This window comes from Mustela lutreola, chromosome 17 (genome assembly GCF_030435805.1).
Source record: "Mustela lutreola isolate mMusLut2 chromosome 17, mMusLut2.pri, whole genome shotgun sequence".
NCBI lineage: Eukaryota > Metazoa > Chordata > Mammalia > Carnivora > Mustelidae > Mustela > Mustela lutreola.
This window is the reverse complement of record NC_081306.1, coordinates 4,214,543-4,227,599: the sequence shown is the minus strand read 5'-3', so window position 1 is coordinate 4,227,599 and position 13,057 is coordinate 4,214,543. Positions and strand designations below refer to the sequence as shown.

At 46.7% G+C, this 13,057-nt stretch overlaps 1 long non-coding RNA gene across 1 annotated transcript; it reads left to right on the top strand.

The window, feature by feature from the left end:
* Positions 1-21: 21 nt before the first annotated feature.
* LOC131819850 (uncharacterized) lies at positions 22-5,143 on the top strand. Its single transcript, XR_009349346.1, has 2 exons — positions 22-538; positions 3,964-5,143. It is a non-coding gene; the product is annotated as an uncharacterized LOC131819850 (long non-coding RNA).
* The last annotated feature ends 7,914 nt before the right edge of the window (positions 5,144-13,057 follow it).

Below are 13,057 nucleotides of genomic sequence, written 5' to 3'. Positions count from 1 at the left end.
TCTAGGCCGACCGCGCTCTACTGCTCCCTGGAGGAGGTTGGGCCAGTCCAAGTCCTTCGAGACGCCGTATAGGCCAACGCAACGTTCGGTACGGACATACTCAGAACATTACTTATTTTGCCACTTTTTGAATTCTCGTCCCGGCCCGGATATCCTGTATCCTGCACTGTGTAATCCTACTCTACGTCTAGGACAGCCCATCGGCCCCCCCCCCCGTCACTTTGGAGTCTCCCGATCCGGAGGGTCAAATGAGACAGCCCCTTTGCTCCAGATTCCACCTCAAACCTGCCCCGGAGCCCGAGCACCTGCCGCTCCCCGCAAGTCTGTAGAGGAGACTGGGCCCTGTAGAGCAGAGTCTCCGTATCTGTTTGCCTTTCGGAAGAGACCTGCACTTCGAAGCCGGGCATGACTGCTTCTTGCTTGCTCAAGTCCTCACTAGATCATTAGCCCTAGGAGGGGAGAGACCTTGACCCATGAACTCGCTCCTCTGACTCGCGGCACCGGCGGGAGACACGAATCGATGAATGCTGAAATCCAGGTAGTCCTCCCCCCCCCCCCCACTAAGGTCTCTGCTCTCATGAAATTTATATTCTAGGCTGGGGCTACCTAGGAAACAAAAACCTAACTATAATTGTCATATGAGAAAAAAAGGTTTTGAAGAGTAGGGGTGTATGCCGGGGGTAACTTCTGAGCTGAAACCTGCCTATGGGGAGTCCTGTCACTATTCAGAGGAAGAAAGTTCATTTTTCCGTGACTATTAACTGTGAATTCGCCTTGTGTCAGACACAAGATTAAGGCGTGGTCTTGGTGCTTCAGGACCTTACAGTCTCTGCTACTGCAGCAAGGTTGGGAAACCAACAGCATCAAAACCATTTGGAGTTAGAAATGCAGAATTTCCATACTGAATCGAAATCTGCATTGTACAAGATTCATGTGCACATTAAAATTTCAGGAGGGCTGGTGGTGCTGCAGACATTTACAAGGCATAGACAAACTTATGTCTAGCTCCTTGGCCTGTGACTGATTTACTTCACTCCTACTGTCTAACAGGATTTCCAGTGACATCTAAGACCCGACCTGGCCATTGAGAATCAGGTGCAAATCCAATTTCTGTGCCTTCAGGGGCACCCGTCTCAATCCATACCACACTGGAGAGTGACCCAAAGTGTGGTAGACTTAACACCAATGGTGTTGAGAAGCTTCTAAGTTGTTCATAAATGAACACTGTTCCATTTCAATAGTTGTACACTGATTTTGAATCGTATGGCAAGCAAGGCTGGTAATGAGTTTCCTCTTTAAATACACTGACCAAAAGAGTAAAAGTAGGTTTAAACAATATTGAGCAAACTATAGGTGACAGATATGGCAAAAATCATGAATGTGTTAACCAATGAGTGAGGATGGGGAAACACTGCTCTGATCAAGTCGCCCACCTGCTTAAAATTTTTCAATGATTCCCCATGTTTTTCAGGATAAAGTTCAAATTCATTATTATGGGACATAAACCTCTGTTTCCAGTACTTTTTAAGCATTACCCCCAAATTAGTTACACCCCTGAGAGTCCAGTCATTGGAACTACATCCAACGTTCAACGTAGATGGGATACACACACACACACCCCTCTGTAGGATGTTCCCTAATTCTTCAATTATACCACCACTCACACCTCAAAATATAACTGTGACCCAAACGAAAAATTCTGTTCAAATGTGGCGGGAACTGAAATATAATTCACAATATCAGCTACATAAATAAAATTCTAAGTTTATTTGTACTTTGCACCACTGCAACATTTACTATTAAGCTGTACACTCCAAAGTAGGACTGCCATCTTGTGGACAGACCTGACACTTTTTATCTGTGTCCTACCTACCTTGGTGACTGCTGCCTACATGAGGAGGAAGCTGTGTGTGTAGTTGAGTGGGATGCCATTCTTAACATGTGTGGCCTTGGTAGGTGTTGTACATTTCCACCTTGTGCTTTTCTTCAGCTCCCAACTAGTCTTACAGCTAATTACATAATTATGGTGATAGAGGAGGCCTGATCCATGAGCTCCAATTCTCATTTTGTGTTGTCACTCCCTTTACCTTTTGAATAATTGATGTTGGAGTAATAAGACCCCATAATGCAGGGAAGTAGTAAAAGAGCTGAGAATGGAAGACATGGAAGGAGAAGATGGGTGACCAAGAGGATATAAAACAAAGGGGAGAAGAGGGAGGGAAGACGAACGTTCTCTAGATGAGATTCCGAATTGCTTATATCTCCTTACTCATTACTGTTGCTTATTAAGTGTATTTTTAAAATCTTCTTCCTCCTTTAGAATACTCCTTTAGAATACCCAGACTAGCATAAAAACAAGAGGGTAGGTGACAGAAAACCTTGAAGTTTCTCTCGGTTGCTTTACCAGCTCATGTCATATTTCTGCCACAATGCTAGATGAGGTCCTTGAAACTGTTTCTGCATAGAAGACACTGCAAGCCCTGGTAGAGAAAATGAACAGTCAGGAAGACACTAGACACAGAAGACTAGGGGAATACATTGCTGGAAAGCTGTTTTGGCTTTCTTACGGTAGAGTCAAATCTGTCTCCATGGAGCCCAACTTTCTGCCTTGAGCTGCAGTTGGGTGGGTGCAGGGTTGTGGAGGTGGGTAGAGAGCGAAGTCATAAGGAAGGAGACTTTAGTGGGGGCAAAACAGACTCTAGGAAAGGTTTTTTTTTTTTTTTTTTTTTTTTTAAATTGTATTCATTTATTTGAGAGAGAGAGAGCACCGGCAGGGTGAGTGACAGAAGAGGGAGATGCAGACTCCCCACTGAGCAAGGAGCCTGGGATCATGACCTGGGCCGAAGGCAGACACTTAAGGACTGAGCCACCAAGGTGCCCCAGGAAAGTGGTTTGAACTTGGGAACATCACCTTGCCATGTTGGTGCCAGAGGCATTAATCGTGGCTCCTCCTAATCCATTATTCCGATAGTCAGCATTTACTTCCCTGTTCATCTCAGAATCCCTTTCAGGCAAACACCACTCTTGTCTGGAGTTTTTTCTCCCTTCTTGGAACTTTACTGTCTTTTACTGATAATTAATTTTTTAACTCATGTTTTAGCTTCCTTAACATCCTTAACTAGATGAAAGAAGAAGCATTATTTGCATTTTCAGACAAACAGAAGTTAAAGGGATAGTATAATGGACTCCCATTTACCCAATGCCCAGTTTCAACCAGAATCAGTATTTTACTTTTCTTTGATTTTAAGATGGAGAGACGTATGATTTGTAAATGTTTAAGGGAGCTAGAATCGTAATCGGGAGGTGGCATGGTTATTTAAATTTTTTTTTTAAATAAACACTTTACATTTCAAATCACTGATTTGATTTAAACGAGTGCACTAAATTGTGCGTGGCCAGGGGCATGGTTATTTTCGATACCTCACTTAAACGGTCAAAAATCTATAGTCAAAGCTGCTTTAGTTAATGTTTACTCTCCCATTATCTCTTGGATCTGTGCATTTTATTTTAGTTTTTTAAGACTATTTGGGGCACCTGGGTGGCTCAGTCCTTAAGCATCTGCCTTAGGCTCAGGTCATGATCCCAGGGTCCTGGGATCGAGCCCCACATTGGGCTTCCTGCTCAGCAGGAAGCCTGCTTCTCCCTCTCCCACTCCCCCTGCTTGTGTTCCCTTTCTCTCTATGTCTTTCTCTGTCAAGTAAATAAATAAAAAAATTAAAAAAAAAAAAAGACTATTTGTCAGAAAGAGAGCACGTGAACATAAGTGGAGGGAGTGGCAGACAGAGGGAGAAGACGGCTCTGTGCTGAGGAAGGAGCCTGATGTGGGACCCTGGGATCATGACCTAAGCCGAAGGCAGACACTTAACCAACTGAGCCCCTAGGTGTCCCATGGATTTGTGCATTTTGTTAAAAAGAAACACACATCCCTTTTGTCTTAAAAACTGCTTTTCACTTTTCTCTTAGTTGTATGTGAGACCTGAGTTTGCTGTGCACCTTTATTGGCTGATATCCGGTGAAAAGAGGGAGAGCCCAGGTGACATCAGTTGCACCACAGGATTGCAAAGCAAGAAAGGAAGAGACCTTGGGGATTAACACCTTCCTGAGAAAGTCTAGATGCCAGTGCTCTACTTCTGAGGATGTTCAGTTTAGACCTCATGATCTCAACAAAAATCTGAAATTGTAGAAGCAAGTTAGGCTGATGTAGCTTCCTTTAAATTATTTTATGACACAAGTAGCCAAAGCTACTTTGGCAAGGAGGTCTTGGTAAGTTTGGGAAAGAAAGGAAAGAGAAAAATGTTTATCATGGTTTTGTTACAGCTTCAGTAGAAGTCTTATTTGAATGCTGACATGACTGAGAATATGCTGTCACCTGGTAGCATTTTGTACTAATGTCAGGAAAAATTCCCAAGAGTAAAAAAGACTTCTTAGGTGTTAAAATTGTAAGCCTTCATTTGAGAACCCCCTGGAAGGCCTAGCCCATTTTTTGTTACAAAGCCAAACGCATCAGAATCATGTGGAGTACTTGTTAATGCAGATTCCTGGGTTCACCACTCCTCTGACTGAATCAGAATCTACCGGGTCTGGACTCCAGGAATCTTCATTTTATTATTATTATTTTTTTAAGATTTTATTTATTTATTTGACAGAGAGAGCGAGAGCAGGAACACAAGCAGGGGGAGTGGGAGAGGGAGCCAGGCTTCCCACTGAGCAGGGAGCCTGATGCAGGGCTCGATCCTAGGACCCTGGGATCATGACCTGAGGTGAAGGAAGCTGCCTAATGACTGAGCCACCCAGGCGCCCCAGAATCTTCATTTTAAAAAAATGTCCCACTGGTGAATCTAGTGCATAGTCATAAAGTCTGGGAACACCAGTCTTGCCTCTCCCCTATGTAATAATTAGTATATAGCAGGAGTATATACCTTTACATTTTTTTTGCTCAAACATAAAGCATAAAGGACAGAAAGCTTATATTCATTTTTATACACAGAGGGCTGGTGGGGAGGTGTCTGATGCTAGTCAGAATCATCGTTCAATTAGCTTTATAATTTTGGGGGTTTTTGTTTGTTTCTTTTTGTTTGGGCAAGGCCAGGAATACTTGCTCTACTGTGATCTAATGAAATAAAAAAAAAATTTAAAGATTTTATTTGTTTGGGGCACCTGGGTGGCTCAGTCATTAAGCATCGGCCTTCATGTCAGGTCCTGATACCAGAGTCCTGGAATCGAGCCCTGCATCAGGCTCCCTGCTCTGTGGGAAGCCTGCTTCTCCCTCTCCCACTCCCCCTGCTTGTGTTCCTGCTCTCGCTCTGTCAAATAAATAAATAAAATCTTAAAAAAAAAAAAAAGATTTTATTTGAGAGTGAGTGAGACAGAATACCAGTGGGCAGGAGCAGAGGGAGAGGGAGTAGCAGACTCCCCACTGAGCAGGGAGCCTGACACGGGGCTCGATCCCAGGACTTCAGGATCATGACGCCAGCCAAAAGCAGATGCTCAACCGACTGAGCCACCCAGCCGACCCATGAAATAACTTTCTAATCCATATTCATCTTTTTTTTTTTTTTTTAAAGATTTTATTTATTTATTTGACAGAGAGAAATCACAAGTAGATGGAGAGGCAGGCAGAGAGAGAGAGAGAGAGGAGGAAGCAGGCTCCCTGCCAAGCAGAGAGCCCGATGCGGGACTCGATCCCAGGACCCTGAGATCATGACCTGAGCGGAAGGCAGCGGCTTAACCCACTGAGCCACCCAGGCGCCCCTCCATATTCATCTTTGATTGACTTCTTCTACCGAATATCTTCAAGGCAGCAGAAAAAAATCACTGTTATTAAAGGCCATCAGAGGGATAGGTGAGGAAAAAGAATGGGTTGATTAGAAGGGGGAAATGGTTCTGATCGCTCCCACCTTTCATGGACCTGGCGACTCCCTAGAAAGCTAATGAATCCCAGTTAGAGAGGAAAAGTTTTGCCTGTCTACTTTTGTTAATGTCAGCTTTCCAAGACACTGTGAATTTATAAACCTCACACCTGCTGAACAGAACTCATCCATGCCCTCGACTTAGCAGTAACTCCTAAGAATGCAAAATAATTTAGGCTTAAGCCATGTTCTAGAAAACTACTATGGTAAGAGCTGAAAAGAAACTGTATTTGCTTTACACAATAGCCAAGAAAGGGAAAAGTAGAAATGGTCTCTAACCATTTTTTCTTTGACCAGCTTTGTCTGAAATCCATCAGATGCCTGAATTTCAATGCTTCATATTATCTACTGACTCTAAGGTCAGACACTTCCTGTGGTTTTGGGAGGGCCTGATACCACACTCAACTTTCTCCAGGTAAAGTCCTTGCAAGGCATGTGGTAATGGACCGTCCCTTGGTGCTCATGCTCTAGGGAGCTGACAAAAGGTAAAGAGGCACTTTCCGTGAGGGATAACTTGAAACAACAGCCATTTCTGGGCACGTGTTTTTTTTTTTTTAAAAAACCAAAGCAAAGGCTACACTCAATTCAAAGAAGGGAATAAATCAAAGCTCCTAATTAAAAAGAAACAGACAGGGGCGCCTAGGTGGCTCAGTGGCTAAAAGCCTCTGCCTTTGGCTCAGGTCATGATCCCAGGGTCCTGGGATCAAGCCCCACATTGGGCTTTCTGCTCAGCAGGAAGCCTGCTTCCCCCTCTCTCTGCCTGCCTCGCTGCCTACTTGCAATCTCTGTCTGTCAAATAAATAAATTAAATCTTTAAAAAATAAAGTAAAAATAAAAAGAAACAGACAGGGGCACCTGGGTGGCTCAGTGGGTTAAAGCCTCTGCCTTTGGCCCGGGTCATGATCCCAGGGTCCTGGGATTGAGCCCCACATCGGGCTCTTTGCTCAGCAGAGAGTCTGCTTCCTCCTCTCTCTCTCTCTCTCTGCCTACTTGTGATCTATGTCTGTCAAATAAATAAATAAAATCTTTATAAAAAATAAGTAAATAAAAAGAAAAAGAAACAGACATGCTGTTTGCAGATTTTTCTAGTCACATGTGATATTGCTGACTACATCCCCCTGTCCCTGTTCTATAAAAATGCACAGAAGTGGGAATAGGAAAACTGTAGATGTACAGGTCAGTTTTGTGTCCTGAATTTGCACCAGGGAGAAGTTTCAAGGCAAAAAGATGCTTCTCTCACTTTACTCTTGACTGTATTTTTTTTCCCTGCAATTAAAGATCTGTCCTTTAGGGATGCCTGGGTGGCTCAGTGGGTTAAAGCCTCTGCCTTCGGCTCTGGTCATGATCCCAGGTCCTCGGATCGAGTCCTGTGTTGGGCTCCTTGCTCGGCAGGGAGCCTGCTTCTTTCTTCGCCTCTGCCTGCTGCTCTGCCTGATTGTGCGCTCCCCCCAACTCTGACAAATAAATAAATAAATAAAATCTTAAAAAACAATTTGCCCTTATATATTATTTATGGAGGAAAATAATCCTCTCAGCAAGAAGGAGTTAGAGCACTAGGATCCTGACAATTCCATCACAATTAAAATAAATTTTTGCCAAGATGCCCTTCAACGGATGAATGCATAAAGAAGATATGGTCCACATACACTACGGAGTATTATGCCCCCATCAGAAAGGATGAATACTCAACTTTTGTATCAACATGGACGGGACTGGAAGAGATTATGCTGAGTGAAATAAGTCAAGCAGAGAGAGTCAATTATTATATGGTTTCACTTACTTGTGGAGCATAAGGAAAAACGCGGAGGACATTGGGAGATGGGAGAGGAGAAGTGAGTTGGGGGAAATCAGAGGGGGAGACAAACTATGGGAGACACTGTGGACTCTGAGAAACAAACTGAGGGTTTTGGAGGGGAGAGGGTAGGGGATTGGGTGAGCCTGGTGGTGGGTATTATGGAGGGCACATATTGCATGGAGCATTGGGTGTGGTGCATAAACAATGAATTCTGGAACACGGAAAAGAAATAAAATTTTAAAAAAGATACAATTTTTGGAAGTATAAAAAAATAAAATATTTTTGGAGGGCAGAGGATTTTTTTCGTTATTGTCAATTTTGAAATCTCTGAATTTCATCTCAGGAAAGCCAGATAGGAGCCAGACACCTGAACTTTCTTTTTTTTTAATCCCTTCCGTGACTTAATTTGATTGGCCAAGCCCTAACATATTTCCAAACTGGGTCAGGCTCCAATTTTCTTTCTACTCCAGGATATGGTCCTTGCCATAATGGAATTTGTAAGTGAGGAAGACAGCCCATTAGACCAGCGATTACACAGAGTAAGAAAAAAGAAAAAAGAAAAAAACAACTATGGTAAAACAAGTATGGGAACAGATAACCAAAACATATCAGTAGTCTAAACTATGAAGTTGAATTGGTCTTTCTGAATGCAAATCTGGTTATGTCACCCTCTTGGCTTTCAGCAGAAGTTTACTGAATGCCTACTGTGTGCTTGGCACTGTGCAAAGTACGGGGATATGATTAACCACAGAAGACACAGGCATGAGGACATACAGGCTGGTTATCTCTGACTAACAGTGGCCTGTCATTTACATGGAGAGGACATCTGCACTGTGCACACGTTTATTTGTTGGTTATGTATATAGTTACATCCCTCACACAAATTCTACCTGAAAAATGAGAAGAGTGCTGTTAGTTAGCATTTCTTTTCATTTTTTTTTTTTAAGATTTTATTTATTTATTTAACAGAGATCACAAGTAGGCAGAGAGGCAGGCAGAGAGAGAGGAGGAAGCAGGCTCCCTGCCAAGCGAAGAGCCCAATGCGGGGCTTGATTCCAGGACCCTGAGATTGTGACCTGAGCAGAAAGCAGAGGCTTTAACCCGCTGAGCCAGTATTTCTTTTTTTAACACTGTTAAAAACATATTTTGCTATAGTCTATGATAAATAAGTCAGTTGAGGGTCCATTCTGCCACAGATTCGTCTGAGAAAAGCCCTGTGCCTTCGACTGATGAACATCTGCACGATGTCCCATCTCTATCCCAGCCAGACCACATGCCTTCCGTGCTGTTCCTGTCCATTGATTGCTTCCAAATGCAGACCACCCTTATTTCCAATATTAGCTTAAAACAGTTGGTTCAGGCATCTGCAACCCCACACCCTTGAATCCCAGGCCAATCACGAGAGGCATAAAGTCCCAGTGGATGGCAGACCAGCTGCCCTAGGAGCTGCCGCTTCTGTTTGGCCTCAGGGCTCAGCTTCACCATTGTGACCTCCTTGGCGCTTCTTGAACATACCTTGATTAAGGTAACCAGGGGAAATCTTCAATACTGGAATGGATAATTAGTATATAAGTAACTATTTCATAGCTAGGAAGAATAATCTTGTAGGACATCTTTAGAATCCCAGGGAGAAGAAAGCACTGTAATTGCATAATGACACAGAGGGACGGAGGGCCTACTTACGTCTACATGAATGGGATGAAAAGTTTGGAAACACTAGGGCTCAACAGAGACTTAATTGAGAGGGTCATGCCTAAGGTTTACTATCTGAAAGGTTGTTTCAATGATATCTTCAGCTTTTGTACCTTTTTTACCAGCTTATTTGTCTTGATTTTGGCCTGCAGAATACATGCACTTCCACGCTTACCTACTTGTGATCTCTGTCTGCCAAATAAATAAAAACTAAATAAAATCTTAAAAAAAAAAAAACAATAACTAAAGGCTACCAGATTCCTTAAAATCTTGAAGCATTTTAAAATTCCATTTTAGGGCGCCAGGGTGGCTCAGACATTAAGCGTCTGCCTTCTGCCCAGGGTCCTGGAATGAATCCCCGCATTCGGCTTCCTGCTGGGCGCAGGGGTTGCCTGCTTCATCCTTTCCCACTACCCGGCTTGTCTTTCCTCTCTTGCTCTCTCTGCCAAATAAATAAAAATCTTAAAAAAAAAGAAATTCCGTTTTAAATACAAGTTTTTTTTTTTTTTTAAGATTTTATTTATTTATGTGACAGACAAAGATCACAAGTAGGCAGAGAGGCAGGCAGAGAGAGAGGAGGAAGCAGGCTCCCTGCTGAGCAGAGAGCCCGATGCGGGGCTCAACCCCAGGACCCTGGGATCATGACCTGAGCAGAAGGCAGAGGCTTAACCCACTGAGCAACCCAGGCCCCGCACACACTATATTTTAACACTACATACACAAGACAATTTCAAGTAGAAATCAAATTAGATGACTCGGAGTGACTTCAGTCCTGTACCCGGTAAAGGAGTAAAAAAATCATTTCAAATTTTCCTCAGCATTTCAGGAATCCACCTAAGTTTCCAGAACTTTTACAAAGCTAGGGCACACTTTTGCACACCACTCTGGATCTCGGGGTTTCAGCAAGGAGGGGTGTGCCCCGAGGAGAAAAGGGTGGACAAGTGGGAAGGAGCTACAGGCAGGGCGCCTGCGGGCACTCACCCAACCACCAGGGCTGCCTCACTCCGAGAACCGCACAAGGCGCTCGCTCCTCTCTTGGTCCCACAACGGTCACCACCGCCCCCTCCGAACCGTGTGCTGCGCTCCCCGACAGCAGAGCCCCAGCCCACCGCAAAACCCACACAGACAGCACGCTCCCTCCGCTCCTGCAGCTGTCGAAACTCTCTGCGCCGCTTCCTTTCCCCAAATGGCCATGCTTGGGGGAAGGGGCCCAGATGCCCCTGCGCATGCCCCGCGCTCTCTCAGCCCGAACGGGGTTATCCCGATCTTCCGCCTCTCTGCGCTGCCTTCCAACTTCTGAACCCCGGGCGCTCCTCTCCAGCTTCCCAAAGTGCTCCCCGTCCTCCTCAACCCCTGCCCGTGCGCCCTGACCACTGCGCATTTCTTCCGCTTTTTCCCACCTCCTTCCGCTTTTCTGTAGCTGTCCCTGCCCCTGCGCCCTACACCCTTGGACTCCCACCGTTTTATTTTTTATTTTTTTAAAGATTTTATTTATTCATTTGACACAGAGAGATCACAATTAGACAGAGAGGCAGGCAGAGAGACAGAGAGGAGGAAGCAGGCTCCCTGCTAAGCAGAGAACCCGATGCAGGACACGATCCCAGGACCTTGAGATCATGACCTGAGCCGAAGGCAGCGGCTTAACCCACTGAGCCACCCAGGCGCCCGGTCTCCCACCGTTTTAGTCCGCCATTCTACTGACTGGTTCTCTGTTTCCTACAACAGGTCCTCCTCTTGTGAGGCCCTCCTGCGCCGTACACTTTTTATCCATTGACACGGGTTCGCACTAACCAACCTTGATTAATGTATGCCCTGAAAGTTATTACCTACCTATGCTTCAGAGATTGAATTCGTGTGTGTGTGTGTGTGTGTTTTCTTCTTTAGTTTAAACTTTTAGTCTATGGATTAAGGAAAACCTGGTGTTTGTCTTCCCTAAAATGGATGGAATGAAAATAAACTGCTAAGGAAAGAGAAAAAGGCAAGGGGCATGAGTGGATTGAGGATATCAAAGATCTGAAGAGGAAAACACAACGGAAGTGTGTTTTCCAATAAAAAGAGAAACTGCATACACTAGATCTGGATATATTTTCTTAGTGGAGTCCTGGAGAGGCACAGTGTTTGGGGATGGCATGTGAATTGGAGATCTTAAAAATATGGGGGAGGGGAATATATAGAAGGTACCTATACATTACATTATATAACATTTATATGTTTGCAATATATATTATGTATACACTATATATATCACATCATGTATGAATACACCAATCTATATGACACCAGCATAAATACACACAAGATTTCTATTCTATGTAAGTTCCCTATACAGGGGAAGGCAGGGGAAGGCTCAGGGGCAGTGCCCCAGGGCGATGAGGGGCGGGGCCAGGGCCCCAAGGGCGGCAGGGACTCGCGCAGGGTGGGGGTGGGGGTCTCCGAGGGCCGACTCACCAAAGGGCTGCTCTGGGACCCCGGCACCGGTCCGGACCCGGGCTCCAGCGTGTGCCGTGGCCCAGTCCCGGGCCAGGACCTCCTGTGCCTGCTGTGTGGTGGCGGCAGGGGACGGGAGCACGCCGCCACCGAGAGAGCCGCCAGCCCAGCCCTCCTGTTCCGAGCCCAGGCCCCAGCGGGCGCAGTCGCAGCGGCGGGAACGGGCGCGTCCCCCGGCCAGGCTCTGGTTGGCCAGCTGCGGCTTCACCATGGCGACGGCAGGGGGCAGCGGGCCTCCGGCGGGGCAGCTGCAGAAGCGATTCCTAAACCGGTGCACTAGCGCCAGGCCGGGCTGACTCAGGCCTCTGCCGCCCCACACCTGGGCCACTCTGTGCAGAGCGGAGGACCCGCGCCCACCGGGCACCTCCACCGTCCGGCGCAACCCCATGCCTGGTCTAGGCGCACAGCCTCGGGAGGCGACAGAGGCACGGCGCAGGCGGCGGCCCGGGAACCGCCAAACCAAGGTGCGGGCGGAGCTGTTCCTGCAGGGCTGACGGGGCAAGGAGGGGCAGGACCCTCTGGAGTCTCTGGAGGCTGGAAATACCCAAAGTCTCCGTGAGGCCCGTCGTCTGCGCTGCTGTAGACATCCCTGAAATGCACCAAGGATCCTCTCTCCTAGCTGGACGGATGCGTCTGACTGCACTTTTCACCTCAATGAAAGAGATGCTATTGCGTGGAAAGCTCATGCCGCCGCACTTTGTGTACTGCGACCCCACTTAGGGGGACGTCCAGGGCCAGGTGCATTTTCTGGCGGCATGCACCTGGGTGCAGTCAGGCAGGAGCATGCACGAGGGGCCGCCCCAGGACAGCCAGCCAAGCAGGGGAAGGAGGGCAAGGGCCCAAGCCTGGTGTGGGGAGCTGCAGCGATGAGGGGCTGGGACCCAGACCAGGGGCCCCAGGGTCTTGGCTGTTCGGAACTACCTGACCTGCGGCGGCGTCGGTGGCTGCGGAGGCGGCTTGCGGGAGCGCGGGAGCGCGCGCGAGGTGGGGGGCGCGGGAGCGCGCGCGAGGTGCTGCTTGGAAACAGCGGCGGTTGGCTTTTGATTCTTAGCCTGGCGCACGCAGGGGTTCTGTGACACTTGGCGGGGTAGTCCGGCTGGACTGGACGCTTTCTCACCGCGGACCAGGGCAGTTGTATGACCGCCAGATGTTCTCCTGGGCTGGTGGTCTGGGC